The sequence below is a fragment of the Strix uralensis genome, chromosome 1 (assembly GCF_047716275.1).
Source record: "Strix uralensis isolate ZFMK-TIS-50842 chromosome 1, bStrUra1, whole genome shotgun sequence".
NCBI classification, from domain to species: Eukaryota; Metazoa; Chordata; class Aves; order Strigiformes; family Strigidae; genus Strix; species Strix uralensis.
In genome coordinates, this window is record NC_133972.1 from 167,935,796 (window position 1) to 167,961,244 (window position 25,449).

A 25,449-nucleotide genomic window follows, 5' to 3' on the forward strand; every position below is an offset into this window, starting at 1 on the left:
GACCACTCATTGACACATATAATGTCATTAGAGAAGACTAAGAAAACAGTAATTTATTTGGACCTGAATGAGAACAAATGTACATCATTCTGTATAAGTAAACTCTGTTTTGTTTAAATAATGAGGTCACACACTGCATTGTCCTTTTTTCTCTTCTTTCTTACTATTTTTGTTTTTCTTTCTCACTCCTCCCATATAAATATAAAGACATGTAAATTGAGCCAAATTCTTGATTACCACGGGAGGAATCTTGTAAACAAAGATGTGGGACAGTGTAAAACAAAGACATGAATGATACTGTGACACAGAAAACAGACATCACAGATGGAGAATTTTTCAAGGAAAGAGTTGAAAGCTGACAGACATTAATTTTGCTTGGATTCCTTCATGACAAGGACATCTAAATATAGTCAGCTAGGTGTTAATAATATTGCAATTTGGGAAGTGAAAACACAGCATGGGGCTGAACAGAAGCAAGGTGGGAACTGATGACTAGAGAAACATTAAGCATATTACAGGAATCTCCCTTGTTTTATAACAGGAAGTTTGGCTAGTGAAGTCATGAGCAATTTACTCAGCCCCTATGCAATGTATATCGATTTGTTACTTTGTTTTATTTAATCTGACAATAAATTAATGTATCTCAAATAACTGGAACAGTCTAGGGTCTCACTTATTACTACCACTTGTCCATAAAAAACTGCTGGCTTAACAAATGGATGAAGTTTTATCTCCATTCTATAAATAAGAAACTTGGCCACAGAAAGCTGAAATATGAGCTTATACTGCTGCCAAAGGCCTAACAGAAGCTTAAGTACTTGTATTTAACCTAATTTTGGTCTAGCAGAATACAAACTACTTTTGTGATGTTTACATAGCTTCTGACTGTAGCATAAAGCAATCTTTTGTGATTTATGGCAGAAGTTGACCATAAAACTTAAATCATCTAAAAATCAGACATTCATTGTAAGATTATTATCAATGAAGAGGGAGATGAATATATTCCAAGTGCTAGCCACTTCAATCTAAATCATCATAAGCTTATACTTCAGCAACAGAGTCGCCTAACATTTGCATGCCTTAAATTAGTTGTCTCCCCTCCCCTAGGAATTTAACTTATCTTTTCAAAGTACTTTCCTAAGTACTGTCTTTGTTGCTGGTGGCATGCTTTCCAACACACTGTCATTCTCCATATTAATTATGTATGTTTCAGGGATGAATGAAATTTGGTGAAGAGTGGTGTTCTACCATGCTGCTGTGGCTTCGCTGTTGCATTAACATGGCATGTGTCAGGCGGCCCTAGCAAAGGGGCTGCAGGTTCCAGCAAGATGAAGGGAAAACTGTTTTGAGTAGTATAAAGTGTGAGTTAAATAATGCAATAGACAAAAATGTCTGCCCCTTGATCTCTCCGTCTTCAGGACCTTGACGGCATTGCATGAATTTTAAATGTACACAATTTTATGCCCAGTTCAATCACAGTCTTCTCAGATGTGAAGTACAAGCAAATATTATAATCATTTGTTTTGTTTTGAGACTATATTTGTGAAATATCACAAACTATACAATTGCTTTCCCCTTCAGTTCAGCTCCTGTTGCTTATTTACATGAACATTCCTTCCTGGCCACTACCAAAGTGTGTCAGGGAAAGTCAGGCTCTCTTGACTATTATGTGTGTCTAGATAACCAGTTGGGATTTGAACACCTGCTTGTACATGCTTAAAGTCAGGTGAAATAAATTCCATTTTAGGACTCGATTCAGTTGTCAAAAAGAACATGTCTACCAGAGTACTTGGAATACCAGTGACAGGGCTGGCAAGTGTCATACCTGGTGTCACTTGGGAGTTCTCAAGGGTGCCTGAAATGTTTGTGTTGGCACATATGATACAGGACATTCTGGAGTGGCAGATGGAGGTCAGGAGGATATTTTGAAGACACATGTCTGTATATGGGCAACTCTAGTCCTTGTACTCAGTGAGTTAAGCGTGTGATTCCTCTGACAAAATACTAGTGTTTACTTTAATATAGGATGATTTATACCACAAACAACATTGTCTTTATTGACCAGATCTCCTCTGAGTAAAAAGGAATTCAAAAGGGACTTACAGAATACTAAACTGTAGGCATCCACATTTAGCCAGTCAACTGTATCCCATCTTAGCAATTTATAAATCAGACTTCCAGATATGAGAATGAATACTCTTTGGTCAAAAGGCAGGAGCCCAAAACACAAACCTGTTGTCACAGAATCACAGAATCACAGAATTGTCTAGGTTGGACAAGACCTTGAAGATCATCTAGTCCAACCATCAACCCAACATTAACAGTTCCCAACTACACCATATCCCTCAGCGCTATGTCAACCCTACTCTTAAACACCTCCAGGGATGGGGACTCCACCACCTCCCTGAGCAGCCCATTCCAATGCCTAACGACCCATTCTGTAAAGAAATGCTTGCTAATATCTAGATCTAAACCTTCCCTGGCGCAACTTGAGGTCATTACCTCTTCTTGTATCGCTTATTACTTGGTTAAAGAGACTCATCCCCAGCTCTCTGCAACCTCCTTTCAGATAGCTGTAGAGGGCGATGAGGTCTCCCCTCAGCCTCCTCTTCTCCAGACTAAACAACCCCAGTTCCCTCAGCCGCTCCTCATACAACATGTGCTCCAGACCCTTCACCAGCTTCGTTGTCTTTCTCTGGACACCCTCGAGTCATTCAATGTCCTTTTTGTAGTGAGGGGCCCAAAACTGAACACAGTAATCGAGGTGTGGCCTCACCAGTGCTGAGTACAGGGGTAAGATCCCTTCCCTGTCCCTGCTGGCCACGTTATTTTTCATTGTCAAAAAAAGGAGGAATATAGCCACGAGTGTCCTGTTCTGAAGGCATAGCTCGCTATTTATTTTTAATTCTCAATCCTATTTCCTTCAAATATCAGTTGAATTTCACTGACTCTTGAATGTGTCTAGGCATCTACTTTCCTACATAGGCACATAATTCCCTGTTAGTGTTATAAGTAAAGAATACTGACTGTGCTGTGTGGGGTTTGGTGCCTAAATGCTGTTCAATCTAACCGTCTGTGATGACTTGTTCTTTACAGAGGTTGTCCCTTTCCGTGAAAGTATTCATTCTCCTTTTTCTTTGCAGTTTCCTAGTGAAAGACAAAACACATGGATCAAACACATGATTTATGAAATCCTTTCAGTCAACTTCAACAGTAACTTGATAAGGTATGGGTAAAGGGTAGATATAGGAAACTTCCTGAACAGAGTTTGAGTGGAGGCTTCAGCATTCACCTCTGTGAATGATTGTTTGATTAAAGATTGATCTCTTTCAGAAGATAAAAAGAAAAGCACGTATAGCACAGTGCACTTGTATTTGCAATGCCCTAAAGAAGGCAGAGAGGTGTCATCAGATGTTATGTCGTGTTTCTCTGAGAATTCACATACAGATGGACAGGAGTCTTACTGTGCATGAGCAGCAAACATTCAGCTTCCCTCTTGCAATTCAAAGCAGTCAGGCAGATGTTAAAACAGGGTAGCCAGATTCTCTGAGGTGTGAGGATGAGAGTGGAGCGTTGCAGCTCTAAAAGGCCAAAAGCAGTGGGGTCACTGAGTGTGGAAAGTGGACACATATTCTATATTTAAAATTCAGAGTATTTATACAAAGAAATTTAGTGTATTCATTAGGAAGTTTGTGATGTAATTACTAGGGGAAGACAGAGAGGCTCTATATGAATATAAGTTATGTGCATATATATACACATATATAAAATGTGTCCACGTATATATAAATACACTGTGCTCATTTTCTCAAGTATCTTGTTTTTCAGACAACACAGTTAAGCTCCCGATTAACAAACCTGACAACAGTTCCTCTTCCATATACTTTCTAGAGGTTGCCTCTAACCAGGATTGCATTTTAAATAATAGACAGTAATGTTCCACTCTACTAGCTAAAGCACATTAATTTTTACACAGTCTATTTTAAGCAAGTGGGCATGTGTAACTCACACTTTTTTTAATAGTTTAGGAGTTTCTCTAAGAAGTGTTATGCAAAAATTGCTCTATGACAGATCATCTGTGTTTATGGTATAAATTAGCATGAGTGTTATGTTAGCTATTGTAATTATACACCTTTGAAAGAGAAAATTTTGAAAGATAAAATTGGGCATATTCTAAGAAATTAGTTTGAATGTCTGATCCAGTTGCATATTGGTAGAAATCCAAATTTTTACACTTCTTTTTAACAAAGAACTTTTTGGAATAGAGAGTGAGGAATTGGGGGGTTGATAAAAGTTATGTCTGTTGTTAAAAATAGTTTAAGGTACTTATTCTGTAATTGCAGAGAAGACCTCACATATTTTCTATCATGTGACAAATGATACTCCTGCTGAGAGAGGAATTTTGATTATGTTGATTAACTTTTCCAAGACATTATGGGCCATATGCCATTACACTGAATTGTAATTTACTCTGAGAGTAAGCTCAATGATTTTACTGTGACTGCTCAAAAACTAAAGTAATATGCTGTGTGAGTTGCACTCCACCATTAGTTGATTATTTACCTGTTACTGTAATCTAGGAGTATGACTTTTGCTCCAGGCTGGGTATATAACAGGTTAAAATCATAAATAGCTATTGAACATTTGAAGGAGTTTCTTGCACTTCCAGGATAAGAAAAGAAAAGAAAAGAAAAGAAAAGAAAAGAAAAGAAAAGAAAAGAAAAGAAAAGAAAAGAAAAGAAAAGAAAAGAAAAGAAAAGAAAAGAAAAGAAAAGAAAAGAAAAGAAAAGAAAAGAAAAGAAAAGAAAAGAAAAGAAAAGAAAAGAAAAGAAAAGAAAAGAAAAGAAAAGAAAAGAAAAGGAAAGAAAAAGAAAGAGAAAGAAAAAGAAAGAAAAAGCTGACTACCACAGCAGTGATCTCATTTATCATCAGGAGAGTTTTTGCATTCCATATATAAGGAAAGTTTAAAACTTCTTTCTGCTCTATTTTTTTGGCAAGAATAACCAGACAATAAATTGTGCTTTGGGAATCATGTTTTTGTGCTCACTGCTGACCAGGTCTGAAGCAGAAGCAACTTTGAGGCCACAATAAATCCTGGAAACTCATGAGTGAAGCTGTCATTTTACTGATAGCTAGGTGCTTGGCTTAGCCCCACCAGCACTTACAGGCTGATGCATGGATGAGTGAGATAGGTTTTGCACCAAGTTTCTGTTGACTGGCTGCCCCAGGTTCGTTAAAGTCTTCAAGAGAAGAAAAATGCAGTTGAACTGAGGTAGATTTGTCAAGGTTTTTTTGCTCTTCGTTAAAGTTTTTTTGCTCACGAAAACCTGTCTTTCTTTAAAAAGTGTCTTCCTTTCACTCTTCCCAACCCAAATCTGAAATGATAATGATTATTTGCCCTATGGTAATTTCTGTTAGAAAAAATAACCATACATTTTTAGTCATGAATATTATTTTATTTGTTTTTACCAAAGTCTTTAACAATTAGATTTGCTGAAGCTTAAGAAAATCTGCATTATCCTCTGAAAATATCTTCTTTACATCTATCAGACTGTACCTGTGTCATCTTTAAAGTGCTTGTTGGCAGAAAGATGTAGACATCTTGCTACGGTATTCTTTGTAAGAATAGCAGTGAAGGCACTATACTGTAAAAACAAGTAAAAGGAACATATCAAAGTGCAAATGTGATTAATCAGCATAGTACATTTTGATGATTTTGTAAGAAAATGTTAGTAAACTATTTCCATTCTATATCAAGAACTAATGATAGGTATATTGCATATTAACATGAGTTACTGTGTCTGGAATTAGTATCCAACATATTCCATTAAATGTATATACATGCATTTCAAATCACTGCAAGACATAAAAATCCAAATAAGATTAGGTCCCCTCCACAAAATGAGTATATTTCACAAAGCTGGAAAGCTTGGCTACAGAGTGTCCTGTTTCTAAAAACTTTGATCATTGTAAATGATCAGTTCAACAACATCCTTTTCTTTAAACACGATTTACTGAGGATTCAGCACGTTTGTCACAGATGATCCTAATGGACCCGAAGAAAAGAAAATGTAGACCACAGAATTTCAGAACTACTAACAGCTGAGGGGAACTTTAACCTAAAGTCCGAGCTTTAAATCCTGATTCCACTGAAGCTAATGGCAAAATTCCTACTGGCATTAAGAAAGCTAGTAGTATGAGTTCCTCCTGGAATAAAAAGACATTTTGATACTTATTTCTTATGCTTCTATATATCTGAGGTATAATCATTCATTCTGGAAGATTTCATTTGATGATCTGTTCTTTGTTTGCAGTAGTGAGTCTCCAAAACATGGGTTATGTTCAAGACATTTTATGGCAAACATTGATGGGTTTGAGGGTATATTCTCTAGACACACACATACTGCCTTCCCACAGGAGTGCATTTTCGGCTAATTTTAGAGGGAACCAGTTGTGTTATTGGAGAGGGGAATCTCAAGGATACCCTAAAATTCAGAGCATGCTCAAGTATATATTTCCCTATGTAGTCCCTATAATACTGTGTCTGACTAGTCTTATATGTCTCATTTGCTGTTGCACTGATACTACAGAGAAAAAAAGAAAAGGGAGCAAATAATCAAACTATCTAAATAACACTACCATGTAAATCTCTTCAATGATAACAAGCAAGCACTGAAGAATACTGGCTTAATGTAAGCTAACAAATCATATATACCTTCATGTTATGATAAGACTAAAAAAATTTACCATATCATATGGAAAATTCCAGCTCATAATAACGTCTTAAATATCAGCTTTCATTTAATAAAAAGTATTGTGTTCCTACTGTTGTGCTGAATATAACCAATGCAGCAACATCTGCTGAAGATGTGACAAACAAGAGCTGTAACTCACAGAGATGTGAAGTACCCTAATTACTCTTAATAGGTTAACATCTCTAATATATGCTGCCCAAGAGGTACTACCCACAGTATTTTCTCTGGGAATTAAGAAAATGGAGTTGTCATTGCTAAAGGAACACGATTTTTCTGAGATTGTCCTAAGGGTAGAACAAGGATAAGTTGTCTCTTCTCTCAGATATTTCCCAACTGACTTAGAGATGGCATGGAAAAATTTGAAGAGAAGAAAGGCACTGAGATATGTTGCAAAGGCATGGATGTTGTCATGGAAAAAGCCTATGGTTGAAACTGATACACACCCTGTTTTGTGCCTTTGCTTTAAGTACTTAATCTTGTATCAATGAACTGCTAATGTCAATATTCCCTTAGGATTACTTTGCAAAGTACCATTAGAAATCCCTTATCAAATCCAAGGATGCTAGATATTTTCACTGAAGGAAAAAGTGACCCTTTTGCAAAACAGCTCAAAATTTTTATACCTCTTTTGTGGGATATCATGTAAAAAAAGCATATTTACAAAAGGCCTATAATGCTCCCAAGAAAATAATTTTTAGTAATCATAGAGTTCATTGTTAACATTTGCCTCTAATCAGCACATACCTTTTTGTAACATAGATGATCAATAATATATGTTCAAAATGCATAATAACAGAGGTCAGTAGCTGATCACTTTTACTTAGGTGTTGCTCATTAACTCACAGTCATGAACTAAAAAGTTTAAACTATGTGTTTTCCTGTTCTTGAATAATCACTGCTTCTAATATGTGACTGTGATGAACTGTGCTGTTACTGAATATGACTTTATCTGCGTTTTGATAGCAGCAGCTAGGAATAATGTTGGAAAGTGAGGGAGGCAGATACAAACAGTGACGCAGACTGGAGAAAATGGATATGAGCAAGCTGGCAAATAAGATCAGATTGGAGGATGAGGTGAGAAGACTGGGATGTGAGAGAATACTCTCTTCTGAGAATTTCAGGAAGACAGATGCAGAGCTGTAGTTGGATTGCCTTATTAGTATATTTGGTAGCTATATGACACATATTGAGGACAGTTATCCTCTGAAAAATAGTAGTTAAAATAAATATCCTTGAGAATTCAGGGGTATGGAAAGTATATTCTGTGGGTAGAAGGGATGATAGCACAAAAATCCAACCTGAAAAAAATATATTTGCTCTCAATTAGAGACTATATATTATTGTAGACAAGAGTAGTCTTGCATTTACAGTCCAGGTCTAGGCAGCAGAAGATATGGGTATGGTGTTCGGGTCTGCAAAACATCAGCATTATTTTGTATTGCTTTCCTTTGTGCTTCTAAGACACCTGTTGCTCTGGCACACCAGCTGTCACTTGCTGATAGTCTGATGCTTTTTTGCATTTTCAGGAGCAAAATGCTAAATGCCATGATTCCAGATTTGCTATTGTACCTGTCTCACAGACCTAAACCCCACAAATAATGCAGTCCTCAAATGTGAGCTTTTAGAAACTGAGGTAATTTAAGAAAGCTACTTTTTAAGGGGATTTTTTGTTGTTTTATTCCCAGTGAGAGACTGTTGAAATGAAGTGTATTTGCTTCCAGAGAAATCCTACCAAAGCAAAATTACAGTACTGCTCACTTTTAAATTTCACAGCAAAGTAGCACTTAAGGCTTATTGCAGTGCATTAGATTTAAAACCAATTAAGTACAATGCTAAATCAGTGTAAACCACATTTCTGAATTTATCTACAACATAATGAATAACATCTGCATCTGCAAAGAAAAGATTTATACTGAGCAGCAAAACAAAATGTGTTGACAATTTGAGCAGTTTTCATTCCCTTATGTCATATGTCTTCATTATTTGGTAAAGCTTTGCTATAATCCTTCATTGTTAGAGCAGTAAAAGGGGAAAAACACCTAAATCGCAACAGATATAGGTAGATTCTTCCTCAGTTCATTTCCTCTCCTCAGAAAAGGTACATCTTATTTACCTCAGAAGCTTTTCCAATTTGAAATCTACTCAGGATTTGATAAGGATCACCTTTTCTCAGGCGTGTTGAGGATCAAGGATTATCTTCTGACCTCTGATGGCCATTTCTAGTACTGCCCTCTCCAGAAAACTAACTTTCAGTAAAGCCAACCTGCTCCATTTATCTTCTTAGATGACAACAGGCAGCAAGTATGACAAAGGGAACCAAAATGCTCCAGTGCTCTTTAAGGGACCAAATAACACCTTCAACAGAGCTAAACTTCCTTACCAAGTCCATCTGAAATTTCATGTGTGACATGGAACAAATAATTTATATACTGATCTGGACACAGTTTGCACAAATCTGTTTTGCAGAGTTGACTCTTAAAACTTGCCTTATCATTCTCCACTCTTACAAGAAGGTAGGAATACTAGTCTATTTTACTTTCTTTGCAGCTACCTCTATGTGGCTTCTTCTTATTACGAACATGTTCAGCACGTGAAGTAATGGAAAGGGAGCTTCGTCTGGGTGTCTGAGCTCTGTGATGCAGGAGTAATTATTTCATGTTTATGACTGTTTTATGAATGTCCTACTGACAATGCTACAGACTGCCCTATTTATTGATAACATACATATTATAATACACAGCAAACCAGCAGAAGCTTCCACTGCTGCTGCCTTTCAGCTCTCTGGCAGCACCATATTTCTTTGGGTAAAAGAACAACCATACTCCCATTTAGTTTTCAATGTGTTTTATGATGGAGAGCATAGAAGGAGAGCTGTTCTTAATGGTGATAGGTTCTGTGAGACAGAAGTCTTGTCCACAGAGAGGTTACTAGTAAGAAAATATTCATAAGGATACCTCCATATTTTCAGGATTAGCCATTTGTATTCATAAAGCAGACTCATGAGTCTCAGTCTCAAAGAAGCCTTTGGTTATTAATGTCCTTATTTATTATACAAGTTGGGTCCTGCTCCCATTGTTATGGGCCTGTTATCCTCTCATGCTTCTAGAAATACAGTACTCACTGATAATAATTGAACTTCATGAAGATTGACCAAAATTGCTGTGAAAATTTATTGTAAAGCTGAAGTCCTTCATCTCTAGTACGCTTATATCTGAAGTTTCTATTCTTCAGGACTGGGATGTAGCTCAAACTACACAGCAGGAGTTTGTGTTGTCTTGTCATGAAGCAGAAGATATAATGTCAACAGCAGGTTCATTCAGCAGTCTATTCCTCCTGGATGGTATTCTGTACTGAAATGCACGACTGAAGAAAAAAGAGATTATGGCACATCTGAAACCCAGTGGGGTTTCTGAATATGCAGGGTAAGGGGTGGGGAGGGAGGGAAGAGCAACAAAACTACAAATCCAAACAATGAAAGCAGCAGAAATGGAATAAAAAAACTTAGTATATCTACCACACGGTAATGATGCTAGTGCTGCAAGGAATGCTCTGCTCTACTTCCAAGTGATGGCATATGGGGCTTTCAGCATAACACTACAACATACAGTGCAGCACTGGACAGACACCCCTACGTTTTCTACAAAAATCCCTTCTGATAACATTGGATGATATACAGAGGGAATAGCTCTACAGCTTCCAGAGCTAAGACTAGTATTTCTGACCCATGTCACGTTTTCCTACACAGATGTAACAGCTTATTCAGAGTTATCCCAGCTGGCACTGAATGGTGTAGTACAGCATTCCTACAACAAACCATTATGGACCAGTCAGGAACCAGTATGAATGAAGAAAGCTGAAACTATACCAGTATACCTCTGGTTCTCACAGATCCCAGGAGCTCACTGACGTTAAGGAATTTATCCTGCAGAATATGGGGAAGTTTAACTCAATTTCACTAGTGAGTAAAATGAGGGAAGTAATGTTTCAAAGTAAATGCTAGCACGCTTGTCTATTTGGGAATTAACATTCCTCTAGAAATTTTCCTCTGCTAAATAATATTCTGTCATAAATATTCTGACTGACATGGCTGAAACGTGAACATTAGTAACTTCAATCCTAAAAATATCTGCCTGAGACCACTAGCTGTGATAACAGATCTCTAGGATGCCTGTGTCTTTCTGGAGCTTCAGCCAGGGGTCAGGAAGGATGTTTCATGCATCTGAAATATCACTGAATTCCCACATTTTGGCAAACGGATTCTGTCTATGGTGTCTTGAGTTAAAAAATCCCCCAGAGGACAAAAAAAAGGCAAATGAAACTTAGCAAGCTAAGCAGTAAAATTTGTCAATGAAACTTTGGGGTGGATTTCCTCACAGGGTATTGCCGTGGGAAGAAAAGCAGTCCTGCTTTCAAAGAGACTGTTTTAAGTGTTAACCCTGCCACGCTGGTTTGTGCTTTTTGCTGTGAAATCTTGTTTGCAAAGCACCCAAGGGGTCTAATGGTTTTCATGAAAAGACTTACACTTTGTGCTTATTCTCTGTAAATGTGAAGTCAGGCCATTGGCCAAAAAAAGCTTTTTCCTTCTGTACCCAAAAGGGTCTCCTGTGGTCTGTGAACAGGTCTGGCTCTCTGCTAATCCATTCTAAGCCTTACTAGGGACATTGATTCTGTCTTAGGTTTGAATGGGGAGCAGAAATTTACTTTCGTTAGTGACTTTTTTTGCATTACACTGTGTTTTATACCACTGGGTCTCAAGAATAGCTTCATTTACCAATATCAGATAATTGCTACTGCAGCAATTTGCTACCATAGAACTGAGCAACTGGAAGGTATTGATGACTCGATAGAATGCTGTTATTTTTGTTAATTTTCCCTCCCTCGTTTTCATTTTTGGCCAGCCAAACATAGTATCATGTGCCATTGTTAATGGGTATGCTACCTGAAGCTGTTACAGAAGTCCATGCCAAGTTCATCCCAATGAATTGAGGAATAATTTAGTTTTAATTTTAACTCCAATTATATCCAGAAAGATTAATTGTTGGGGGCAAATCCTTATGTGGATCCAAAAGGGAGTTATAAATCATTCAGTTAGATGATCAGATAATTTTCAAGCTCCTGTGGGTTTCAGAAAATGGACAAGAATAGCTTAAACCTGTCTTTTTCACAAAGAACCAGTAGCTTGTGATAAATTAGAATCTGTATTTCCCCCGCTCTCCAGTGTTCTCCCTGAATGTGGGTGAAATGTCCACTAGTGCTAATTTAATTGCAAGTGGAACCCTCTACTGCCTACAAGTAACACACATTTTTCGATAGCAGGTAATGACAGTAGTGAAAGTGTCTTCTTGCTATCAGGTCATTTTACTTTTTAAGTCAATGACAATGGAACTATTATGTACCAGCTGATGAGAGTTTAATTTGTTTAAGTATAGAAGAGGATTTATTAACAGTAATATGTTAGTAATACTATGGCCCTCTACTCATAGCTCTTACATATGCATTAGACAATTTCCCCTAATCTAAGCAAATCTAAACTAATCTAAGTAGATGCATAAGTACGGACTTCATTTTTCTTTCACTGAGACAAGTGTTAATTAGAAGACACTTACTGGACCTAAAGAACAGTAACTTAGTAGAGAATCACTTCTTATATCTTTTGTCTAATCTGAATATTGCATGAATATGATCATGATCCTAGGCATAATTAGGGTCATGGAATATGACTAATTGCTTCCATGAAAGCAAACTGTCCCCCTTAGCAAGGCATGCATCCCTGTCAGCCACTAAACAGCAGTAGTGGAGAGTATCTATGAATAAGCCCCTCTATAATACTGCATAAATGGCACTTATTTCCCCTTACTCAACTATATATAAATTAGAAAGAACCCAGGAAAATCTAGAAAAGTTGTGGCTGGGAGTTGCGGTGGGTCCCTCGCAGCCCTCTGGGCCGCTCCTCCCTCCTGCCCCGTGTCCCTGCTCCAGCCGGGCCCTTCCCCGGGCTGCAGTCCTTCAGGGACAACCTGCTCCCGCCTGGGCTCTCCACGGCCGCAGCTCCTGCAGGAAATATCCCCCCGCTGCGGCGTGGGGCCCTCCCCGGGCTGCAGGGTGGGTCTCTGCTCCCGCGGGGTCTCTCCAGGGCTGCAGGGGATCCCTGCTCCGGGCCTGCAGCACCTCCTGCCCTCCTCCTCCGGCCTCGGGGTCCCTCTGCTGCTGCTCCCTCCTCGGCTTCCTCCTCCTCTGCCTGGGCCGCCTTTGGCCCTTGCTGAAACCTGGTTTCCCCCGGGCACCCCCAGCTTGGCTGAGGGGCTCAGCTGTGTCCTGCGCTCGGGCCGTTGGAGCCGGCTGGGACCGGCTGTGTCTGGCACAGAACAGGTTGAATATTCTTGCAGAGCTGAAAAACCGTTGCCTCTTCTTATTCATGCAATAAGTGTTTTGAAGAGGTAGTTTGTTTTTTACCTGGTCTAAACTTTTATGATGGGGACTAGAGGTTCCCTTAACATTCCTTGAGGGTTTTTTAATTAAAAAGATGATGGATGAGTAGGAAAATGGAGATCTGGGAGCACAGAAAGCTCTTGAAAATGTTCCTACCTTCTGGGTCACCAAAACTAGAGATTTGAAAGGAAGTACTAGAAAGGTAAACATTTTTAAACAAGTCATAAAGGTACTGAAAAAAGTACTGGCTTCTTCAGAGGTGAGTGGATCAATGCATTTTGACAGTTCACACTTCTGGATCTTGTTCAATTCCACTTGTTTGAAATTTTATGGACTTTTCTAGACAGAAGCCAGATTTCACAAGATATTGTGAATCTCATTGCCTAGTTTGGTTCCTGTCCTCTGTTAAGAAAGTCTGAGCAGTTATAATAATGATTAAAGGATATATATATACACACATATACATTTATATATTCACATTAAACTAGTCTTACAGAATCACAGAAACACAGAATCATCTAGGTCGGAAAGGACCTTGAAGATCATCTAGTCCAACCATTAACCTAACATTGATGGTTCCCAACTACACCATATCCTTCAGCGCTATGTCGACCCTACTCTTAAACACCTCCAGAGATGGGGACTCCAGGACCACCCTGGGCAGCCCATTCCAATGCCTAACAACCTGTTCTGTAAAGAAATACTTCCTAATATCTAGTCTAAACCTTCCCTGGCACAACTTGAGGCCATTACCTCTTGTCTTATCACTTATTACTTGGTTAAAGAGGCTCATCCCCAGCTCTCTGCAACCTCCTTTCAGGTAGTTGTAGAGGGCGATGAGGTCTCCCCTCAGCCTCCTCTTCTCCAGACTAAACACCCCCAATTCCCTCAGCCGCTCCTCGTATGACATGTGCTCCAGACCCTTCACCAGCTTCGTTGTCTTTCTCTGGACACGCTCGAGTCATTCAATGTCCTTTTTGTAGTGAGGGGCCCAAAACAGTAATCGACTGATTACTGACTGATCTTTCTAGGTATTCAAACTTTTGAATTTTGAAACTTTAACAAGATACGTAAAAATCAGACCGATTTTGACAGAGGTTACCAATTTGAAAAGTAAATTGTCTGATGCAGTGTAGTAATACAGTTTAATACAAAATAGCTCTGATGGCTTATTTTCAGAGGATAATTTGTTTGCCAATTAAGCACAGGTGATCTTAAATAGAGTCCCCTGCTCCAAATCACCTTGATACATTTAAATATCTTCCCGGTTATAGATGGATATGCATGAAAAGCAACATGGGGAGCCCTTTTCAATTAAAAAACAATATTCTGTACTCATTTGATAGCCAGTTTTTCTTATTCTTTTTGCCTTTGTCAACAATTTCCCCGTTGAATCACCTAATCTTTGAAGTACCCAATTTCAAGTAGAGAGAGTAAAATTTTTAGAGATAAAGCTAACAGCAAAATCTCTAGTCAAGCAGTCAAATAGTTTTTTTGGAAGGTAGGCTTCATATTCACACCTAAGGCCCTCCTCTGAGAAGGTGTCCTTTTCCCTTAAGTACTAATACTTTTTTCAGTCCTTAAATACTAAGCATTTTGGGAATGAATATGTGGACATGTAACTTATACTTCATCCCACAGACACCAAGAACAGATCTCCCTTCTTTTTAAAAGGAATGAAATGGAAATTATTTTTAAAAGCTGGTTGATCTCTTATCTATGAGAAGCTACTGACCAGAGGAAAGCAATTGCATAAACAGCAAACGCTAGAGGATTTAGGAGTTTTTCTTTGTCAAACAACACAACAGACAAGAATGCTTTGCATACTCTCTTAAAGCAGACTGGCCAGATAAAAAATAATACACCAAAAAATAATACAGTTCCCTAAGCAATGGTGATAGTTGGTAGCCCTTGGGACAACCTGAGTTCATGATCCCTGAATCCAAGTTCAATTTTGTTTTCTTTTATTATGTTGATACTTCAAGCTAGATCATAATTTCCCCCTTTTCTTTTCTTTTCTTTTCTTTTCTTTTCTTTTCTTTTCTTTTCTTTTCTTTTCTTTTCTTTTCTTTTCTTTTCTTTTCTTTTCTTTTCTTTTCTTTTCTTTTCTTTTCTTTTCTTTTCTTTTCTTTTCTTTTCTTTTCTTTTCTTTTCTTTTCTTCTTTTCTTCTTTTCTTTTCTTTTCTTTTCTTTTCTTTTCTTTTCTTTTCTTTTCTTTTCTTTTCTTTTCTTTTCTTTTCTTTTCTTTTCTTTTCTTTTCTTTTCTTTTCTTTTCTTTTCTTTTCTTTTCTTTTCTTTTCTTTTCTTTTCTTTTCTCTCCTCTCCTCTCCTCTCCTCTCCTCTCCTCTCCTCTCCTCTCCTCTCCTCTCCTCTCCTCTCCTCTCCTCTCCTCTCCTCTCCTCTCCTCTCCTCTCCTCTCCTCTCCTCTCCTCTCCTCTCCTCTCCTCTCCTCTCCTCTCCTCTCCTCTCTTCTCTTCTCTTCTCTTCTCTTCTCTTCTCTTCTCTTCTCTTCTCTTCTCTTCTCTTCTCTTCTCTTCTCTTCTCTTCTCTTCTCTTCTCTTCTCTTCTCTTCTCTTCTCTTCTCTTCTCTTCTCTTCTCTTCTCTTCTCTTCTCTTCTCTTCTCTTCTCTTCTCTTCTCTTCTCTTCTCTTCTCTTCTCTTCTCTTCTCTTCTCTTCTCTTCTTCCCAATTCAAAAAACCACCTAACCACCTAAAAATAGATTTATCTTTAACTTATCAATTATAGAACTAAAAGTTTTTGGACCAATTTGTGCACTGTGTTCATTCACAGGGATGGTATTCACAAGATTTTTTTAGCCATCAGAAAAGAAAAATAGGTCTGAGTTGCTACTGTTTGATTCTTTTTTTTTTCCACATGTATAAATATGTTCATATTTATATATGGACCACCCTCTGCTGTCAGTATTCCATGAGTAACACAATGACAAAAATGATGTAGGTGGTAACTCTTGAGATCTCCACTTATGAATATTGCTCTGAATTACTGCAATGAAACATGCTGTATAAAGCTGCACATTTGTTTTCAAATGTCTATTGTATTCTAAAGAACACTGAAACAGGTAAAACCAAACCAGGTTAAGGGTTTCGTCCAGATGCTTTGAATGTCTCAAGTTACATGATAGATGTGTCACAGCTGAGACAAAGGCTTGGTCTAAATTTTTATTTTGTTTGTGCTGCATTGTGTCAGTTGTACAGTATCAGCTTAGTCTTAACTCCACTACTCTTTTTTTTTTTTTTTTTTTCTTTTTTTCTAGTCTGTTTCAGGGTCAGTCTTCGGTCAAGGCTGGTTATTTTTCTAAAAATGAGTTGTAAACAAGTGCAACTGGTAGAAATCCTATTAATTCCTCCTCCTGAACTGTAGGAATCCCAGTGTGACAAAGTGCATAGAGACAGAATAAAAAATTCAGAGCTCTCTGTCTGGGATAGCATTCTATGGATTGATTTATATATTTATAATCCTCTTTGGAGATGGACAAAGTGTGGCATATGTCTAATAGAGAAAGAAATGTGAAAGCTTTTTAAAAGGATTAAAATTATACACTAAAATGCTAGGAATTGTCATAAGCACAACTCATATTTGCAAGCATTATAATTTCACACACAAGTCCATAATTCCATGTGAGTGAAGGGAGTCAGCCCTGATCCTGCTTAGGAAGCTCTGATACATGTTTAGGACATCATCCTCTGAGTCACGAAAGGCCAAAAATCATTCATAATCGATATGTGAATCAAGTGGGAAGTCCAGATTTTCAAAAGCAGAGAGCCACTGTGTGAACATACTTGGGCAATAAAAACATCATGTTCCTTCAAGTACTTCTGCTTCATTACTTTTAACATTTGTTATCTCCAAGTTGTACCAATGTAATCATTTGACCCTGGCAAGATCTACATCAAAATGAGAGTTTAATGTGAAGGATACTTCATTTCCTTTCAAAAATATACTACTTAAATCTTTCTTCCTAAACAGCTTTAAATGCTTCAATAATGATGTTTACATAATTTTCTTTGGAAAACGAATGAACAGAACAGACTTTTTAAAAATCTTTTTTTTTCCCCCTGCTCTTCATCCTGAATTAAATAATTCTGCTTTCTCATTACTAAGATGATAGTTTTGGCTATCCTCTTACGAATGCTTCTTAGTCTTCATTTATCCGCTTTCTGAACATTTAATCCTACATTTAAAAAAAACTAAACAAAACCACGAATTTAATGGACGTCATGGGAAACCTATGTTTTTTTTTAAAATCCTGCTCTTTCACATGATAGATGTGGTATGGGTCCTCTGATTTTAAGCAGGCAGATTCAAATTATTATGGCCCTGGGTTCAATTTTATTTTTCTTTGAACTTTCATTCCACAAATCTCCATATATGGTACTGTTTTAATTACTTGTTTTCCTCCTAAATTCCTTCCAGTTTGTCTGTTATATTTTTTCTATCTCAGAAGGGGAAAGTCCAAGTATAGAGGCAAGAGGGTGCATTGAACCACTGCTAAGGTTCCCCTTCACTATCATTTAGATCTTTAGATAGCTCATAGTTGCCTGGAACAAGCTACAGTAAAACGTGATAGTGACCATTCTGTGTGTAGACTGAGTCGTTTAAACAAATTAAAAAATACCTAATAGACCCTAAACCTAAACAGCAAGTTTGGATTTGATTCTTTGCAATAGATGGAAGGAGTTCATTGTCATATATGCCAACAGCAGAATTGGGCAGGTTGTTTTGTGGGCAATTTCTCTACGGAAAGTGTGTATCTTCTGTCACCTGCCTTTCTCACCAAGGATGAACAATGTATTCTTTCTGGTATGTGCTGGTCTAATCTCACTATTCACCTAAAATAGGTGGTGGAATTTGAAGTCCGTCTCATTCCTGATGATTAATTGCAAAGAGGAACTATTTCAGCCTTGAGATTTGAGGATCTGTCTATGTCTACAAAGTAAGACACTGCCAAGCTGTGACTTAAAAATTAGCTGTAAAATATCAGTCTGTGGGCTGTAGTTCGTCCACTTTATGAATTCCACTATGTGTTCAGTGATGCAAGAAAAAGATCAGCTGATAAAACTTCAGTGACAGCTTTGTGTTGTATATAGGACAGAGAGAACTGAAAAGAAACATAGTTTCCTAAAGGATGATTGAGAAATTCAAGTGCAATTCACATTTTAAGAACTCCAGAATATCTTTTTTGGCCTTCAGCTGTGGCACCAGAAGGGTATGGTCTTCCATGAGCCTTTCACAGCATCCTGAACATGAGATACCCCAGCTGTCTTAAAAAGGTGCAGTGTAGACTAGGGGGTTGATCTTAAGAGTGAGCACAGTCCACTTTTAAATTGTCACTTAAGATGAAAGACAAATCAATAAATTTCATCCTGAGTTCTATACCATATTCACATTTAGATACACTGATGAACTAAAATCATAACATGGCCAATAAACGTTTATTCCTTTTACTTTAGAAAGTCACTTTGAGCTGTGCATTTTTATGAGTTTTTACAATGTGCACAACATACCAGAATGTTTGAATGTCCTTTATATGGGAATAATAACTATTAGAGCTGGAAAATGTTTCCATGAGGAAATACTTCTTAGATAACATTTATTGGGAAAAGTTTTCAGGATCTTCATTTATATTTTTCAATTTCTATACAAAAATACCCAGACACACAAAACCAAAATTGACCAAGCTATAATACCCTCATGTTGCTTAAGGACAAAATAATATGGAAAAGGGATTAAGGGGAAGAGAGAATTGTGGGGTTTTTTTCCCCAAAGACAAAATAAATAATAAGCTTTAAATAAGCTTTCTATTGGTGTTTGTTCTTGAAAACCAAAACATTTAGAGTTAAGAATAAAATATTCATTTCTAACAAGAAGAACACAGCAAACGAATGACCTTTGCTTATCTACTGTATTTGATGTTTCTATCTTCTTTAAACATATCTGTAAGAGCAACATAACTGGAAATTTCTATGAAAACTCTGAGAGATCCTGTCAGTGAACTTAAGTAATAACCATGATCATTTGAATTTTAGCTTATGAAATTTAAAGTTAAATAATCTTATTCTATGAAGTATTTTGCCTATCTTAGTAATAAAAATAAGTCTAAGAAAGGAACTCAATAATTTGTCACGTTCCTCCTTGTACCCTAGGGCGGGATGAACTGTACAAGTGCTATTCCTGACAGATGTTGTCAAAATTGTTCGTTAAGATGTTTAAGGATAACTCCACAACATCCTCAGGGAATTTGTTTCAGCATTTTACACCCCTCTTGAAACCTTTCCTGGTGCCCATTCCTGAATCATTTCCTCTTCAGTTTAACTTCACTGCTTTTTTTATTCACCATAGGCATAGACACCAGGATTTTTCTTTCTTTTTTAGCAACCTTTTGTAGCAACAGACATTTCAAATTCTTTTACATAGTCTCCATCCAGTCTATTCTCCCTTAAATTGAGCAGCTCCAGCCATTTTGGTCTTTTCTGGTTGGGAATGATTAATAGTTCCCTGGAAAATCCTTTCCTCCCCCAAACTGATTCATGCCTAACTTGAAGAGTGAGCCCAAACTGGAAAACCAGAAAAAAAGAACATGCCAGTAGTGGGAGATGTTACTCTCTTGCAGGCTATGTTCTCATTTGTGTCATCTATTATTCACTTCATGGGCTGTTCAAAGAGTTCATAGACCATAACCCATAGAGTTATATGTGTTCATCAGCTTGTGAAATCATTTAACTCTCTTTCCATTTTTATTTAAATAATAGTTATGAGGAATTCAAGGGAAGAGGACTGTTGGAACCAAAGACAGTTTTGTAACTACCTTCAGTAATAGCCAACCTTTTGAGAGATCCTTTATTTCAGATTCTGAATACAGAGATCTGACATATAAGAGATCATAACATTTCTGAATATCAGTCTCCACCCTTTGCAAGGTTACATTTTTTTGTTCATTACATCAGTTGTGTTGACCTCGATGAAATGTTTGGCTTGATGTAGTTTTGCATTCACTCTGTGGAGTTATAACTGTAAGTCTATATGCCTAGGAACCTTGCCTTGCCTTGCAATAACCTGTAATAAAGACTAAGGACTTACATTCAATTTATCTTTACGTTCTTATTATTTAGATCATCTCACATAGTTCTGGTGAAATCCCTTCAATTTTAAAATAGTAGCTCCCCCTTTGTAATGTTGGTAAAAGAGAGCTCCAAATATAATCCTGTCATATTCACAACTGTGGAAAAGTTTCCATTCTTCCTTTGCTGTCCTACATGTGCAGAAAAAGTTGTACAGCATCCATCTTATCTTTTTTAATAATTGTATTTTAAAATATGGTTATTTGTCAAATACTTTTAAACCTGTAGCTGCAGATCTATAAGTACCATGACCTGTCTCCACTGGAAAGGGCTGATGTAATTAGAAAAAGGCCTATATCAATCACTGAGATAATGGGTGTTCTTTCTCTCTCTCTCTCACCCCCTCTCTCTCTCTCACCATCAATTACCCTGACTGTTTTAGACAAAACATCAGACAAACCTACCTTCTTTTAGCTACAGTGCTGCCATTGCTATTAATGGAATTTTAAATCTTCTGTTAGATGAAAGGTTCCTAGGGAGACTACTTTGCAACTGCCAATTAAGGAAAGTCTAATTTATGTAATCTCACAGAATTAGCAATGGATTTAAAAGACGGGAAAAGTTGACATGCCTGGTACAGAGTGATTCTTCTGGAACTAGGTATCTGAATTGAGTGTTTCCCTTTTAGTCTCACTGTGACTTGTATTAAACATCCTGCATCAAAATGCTAATGTAAGATTAAAATAGACTTTATTATTACTATTACTGTTACCATTACTATTACTATTACTATTAATTACTGTTACTGTTACTATTAGTTCTAAAAATGCTTCTAAGGATGTTGAAAACACCAGGCCTATAAATGTACTGAATATCTCCTACTATTGACAGAAGATATCCTACTATTGGTATTTACCAGAAATTACTCTTCAACTAACTTCTCTAACAAATTGGTCCTTAAAAGCTGATTCAAGAAAACATGACAGTATAATAAAAATACCTGTTAGAGTTTAATCTTTTGGAGAATAATGACAAATTTAAGTATAAATTTAGACATGTTCTTAAGCATGCTTAAATTTAAACATGTTTGTTCACACTTGTGAAGAAACTGGTCTGACTTTTTGAATTGAATCTGATGTAGCCCTTCTAGCATTAGTGAGAGAAAACAGGACTATGCTCAGCAGTTTTGATGATGCACATCTTTGAATTCTCTGAGAACTAGGCCTTGCTGCAAGATAAAAAGGGAAAAACTATTGCAGGAAATTATTAGCTCTCTCAAGTATCAAAAGCCAAAGAATGTCACTTTGGCTTTGCCACATCAAGCCTAATCACTTACAAATAGATGTCTTACAATTTTAAAGGAACATAAAACAAATGCCACGCAATTTGTGTAATAACTGTAGCACATTACAAAAACACTTTGTTCCAGAGTTAACACGACTACAGTCTGCTGAATAAAAATCCTTGTATGAACTTGCTTTAAAATATGAGTAGATTTGAATATATGAGTACCAGAGATCTCACCAGATTAGGTTTTAACTCTAGTATATACTGTGGAGTGAGCACGTGTAGACTAGTTATAGCAGGAGAGGTAGCATACCTGGAGGTAGCCCAGAAAATTAAGAAAGAATTGCCACGGGTGGTTCTTCAGACAGAAATGGTGTCTCCTAGGTGAATGAGGAGAAGAGGCAGCAACTTATCCATTTCTCTCTGAATTCAAAACACTGTCAGTGGTCGGGCATTTGCAGGCCAAGAAAACAAAACAGTTGGTGATTTCTCACTCTCTTTACCCAATCTTGTTTCACAGGAATGTCCTTAGGATTTGTATTGATTCTGGGAATATTTTCATACAATGATATTAATATATAAACAAAGACACAAGGAAACAGTTTTTTCAGATAGATTTTCCTTTTGCAGACACCAAATGAATAAATAAGTTTCCCTGCATTTCTCTGGCTTGATCTGTCAACTCAACAACAACCAGACAATAGATACCTTTAGCCTGTTGGCCTATGTCAACTCTAATGGTGAGCCAAAATGATCCTTTGACAAGGATATAGGTTGATTCTTCACACTCTAAGGAGTACAAGTGTCCTACAGCTGCATCATTTTTCAAGAGTAATTTACTTATTGGTGAAGCAGTGCTTGACTTTGTCATTGTTCTTATCTTTTGAAAATGTTATGCATTGGTAGTAGTCCTTCCAGGTATGCAGAGAAATGCAGAAGTTAAAAAAATGCTTGCAGCATAAAGCTGCTGAAACTCAACCTTTCAACCTTTACCAGGCAAATTCTGCTTATAACTTCCTGATAATGAGCACATTTGGTATCAAACTGCACAAAGGCCACCTTATAAAACATACTGAAGATGTATCAGAAATTTGCAATTTGTAGCTTGACCCATTGACCTTATCCCACTTTGATGTTTTAAACATTCTCTTCAAGTTTAGAGCTACTGCTGGTGAATGGATTAATACAACACTATTTCTTATTTTGTTACTGCTAAACTTTATTGATATGGCACATAATTACCTTCAAATAACATTCAAAGCTGATAAAGAATTGAAAATCTCCTTTTGTCTTTCTCATAAAATCTGTGTATATATTTGTCTGTATATGTCTGCATGTATTTCTGCAGTATCTGCTGCCATTTAATAGGTTATAAAAACTCCAGTTTAATGTAATGAACAGAAATAAGCCAAGGGGAAGCATTCAGTGATCTCAATCTAGTTCATACTGATATTTTTCATTGAAAAAAATATTAATAGCAGCTTCTCAGGATCATGGCACACCTGGAGTTTGGATTCATTTAGCAATGAATCTGAGTTTCCCAGCTAGTCTTCAGCTTACAAACAAGGGCAGTGGAAAACTTTGATTTGAACATCCCCTGGCAGAATTCATTGGTTTCGGGACTGTTGAGAACAGAGTTGGCTGTAACCTTAAGTCTTGAAGGCAGAATGCCTGGTGAAGTCATTCACTGCTTACTGGAAAAGGGTATTTCTGATAAATCTCAGCTTGGTTTTGTGTTCACTCCCAGCACAGAAAGTGTTCTCACCTTCATTTTTGTAATGGTTTATTAATGCACTCTGACTCTGGATGTTGGAGTGTTTTAATATTTGATCTGAATGCTGCTTTTGACACTGTTGATTACAATAGCATCCCACTTGATCATGACCAATGTTTTCTGGGTTTAGCTGGCTCTACAATCTGAGTTCATTTCAGTCCTATTTGTCCAACAGGTCAGGGGTATTTTTTTTTTTTTTTTTCAATTAGGAGAGTTCCCTTGGCCTCCTTTGCTCAGAAGTTATTTATGGGAAGGTTCTTTCACCAATTCAGTCTGAACACTTTATTTCTGCAAAATAGCTGCCACCGAAAGCAAAGTTGAAGGGGAAGGCTGGAAGTTTCCAACGAACCCAGAGGAATGTCTGTGTCTTTTTGTAGAATTCCCTCTTGACATCTTACTTTGAGTCCAGTATCTTTAACAACCACATGGCTTTACTTTGCATAGCAATATGATGCATTAGCATAATTCATATTCTACTTTCTGTGTCATGACTACTTGTCTATGTCTTTGTGAAATGTAATAGTGAGGAGGACTGCAGCATATAAGGGTATAAAAAAATATCTCAGTCATTTCTAAGGGAAAAATCTACCCTCACAAAAACTCCTAACAACCAGGAAATAAAAGAGAATGGCACAAAAATGGATTTTGCCAAGATGGAGGATTATTTTGAGTGAGACAGCAGGAAACAGAGATTTCATAAAGCAAGAAAGGCAGTATATTACACTTGATACACAGGTGACAAGAACATAGAGACAGGGGGTTTTGTAACAGGTGGATCACAGCTATGTCTTCTTATCAAGAGCAAGAGGCAGTGCTTATGCTTGGACTTAGTCCCAGAAGACCAAGGGAGAAAAAAATGAACAATGTCCCCTGCCAGGGAAATAGATGTCTTGTTGTAGTCCATAACTATGTAAAATGCTCTACAGCCTTCTACCGTGACCATGTATATCATATGATTTTCTCCTAAGAAGATATAGGAAAGACAAGGAGAAAGAAATCAGTGTTTTTTACAGGGGAAGAAAAGCAGGGTATACTTCGTTTTGGGTTAAAAACACGAAGGAAAAAAAGTATTTTACTAGAAGGACTATGAAATTAATCAAATTCCATATAGTGGAAAATTAAACTTGTGGCCTCTAAACATGTGAAAATAATTTCAAAGTGACATTAAAAGCTATCCCATGAAACAACTTTGGGTTCAGAGAAATGGATCAGCAGACAGAAAGAAGGCAAGAGAATTCAAAGCCAAGCTGTGAGACAGCCAGAGTGAACCTTGCCTTGTGAACTCCACTGCTTGAGCCAGTCAGGATCAGATGCTAGCAAGTCACGCTTCCAAAAGAGATTAAATCCATGTGATTTGATCAGTCCTTTGAACTTTCTGAGATCCTCCTGCCTTCTCTTAAAACATTGTCCATAACACATGAATGATAGGTCCATTTGTTTTGATGAATTTGACGTTGCTGTATTCCAGCTTTATTCCTCCTTACAGGGTAGGCTGGGGCAAATCTTTTGTTCCCTTGGACAAAAAAGGGAAGGACCACACTGCAGCTCCAAGTAAGTCTATGTAAAGTGAGGAGAGGTGACAGTGGAAAGTAGGAGGAGATAAAAACTAGTCACAACATGGGACAGACAGTTGATTGCACTTGGCAATGCATATGGGTTCATACACAAGCAGTGTATAATGGTAGTATTGTGGAGCTAAGAATCTGAGGAGCTTTGATGAATCTTTATGAAGCAATGGGTTCTTCCCCCAGGCAAGTGAGTGCAGAGAGGTGAAAGAGTGTTTCTAAGGGCCTCCAATCTCTTTGGAATCTAGTTTGTTTTAGTTTCCTCAGGCTGCCTAGAGAAACCTGCTTCATCAGAGCAGTCACGCATGAGTCTTTCCACAGATTACTCTTGTAATTTGTTTCTCACTCAGGTTTTCCAGTTTAAACATGAACTGAGATTAGGAGTTCAACATAGAGTCAATTTTAATTTTGGTTGAAGACAGGATTAATAGTCTACGAAAGAATTACACCTGTCCTTAAACACCTCTGATCTCCATTGTTCTCTTCAGCATTTAGGTGTCCCAGAAAAAAACATTCATGATTTAAGCTGCCTCTTGCTGAGTAAGAAAGGCTTTTGGCA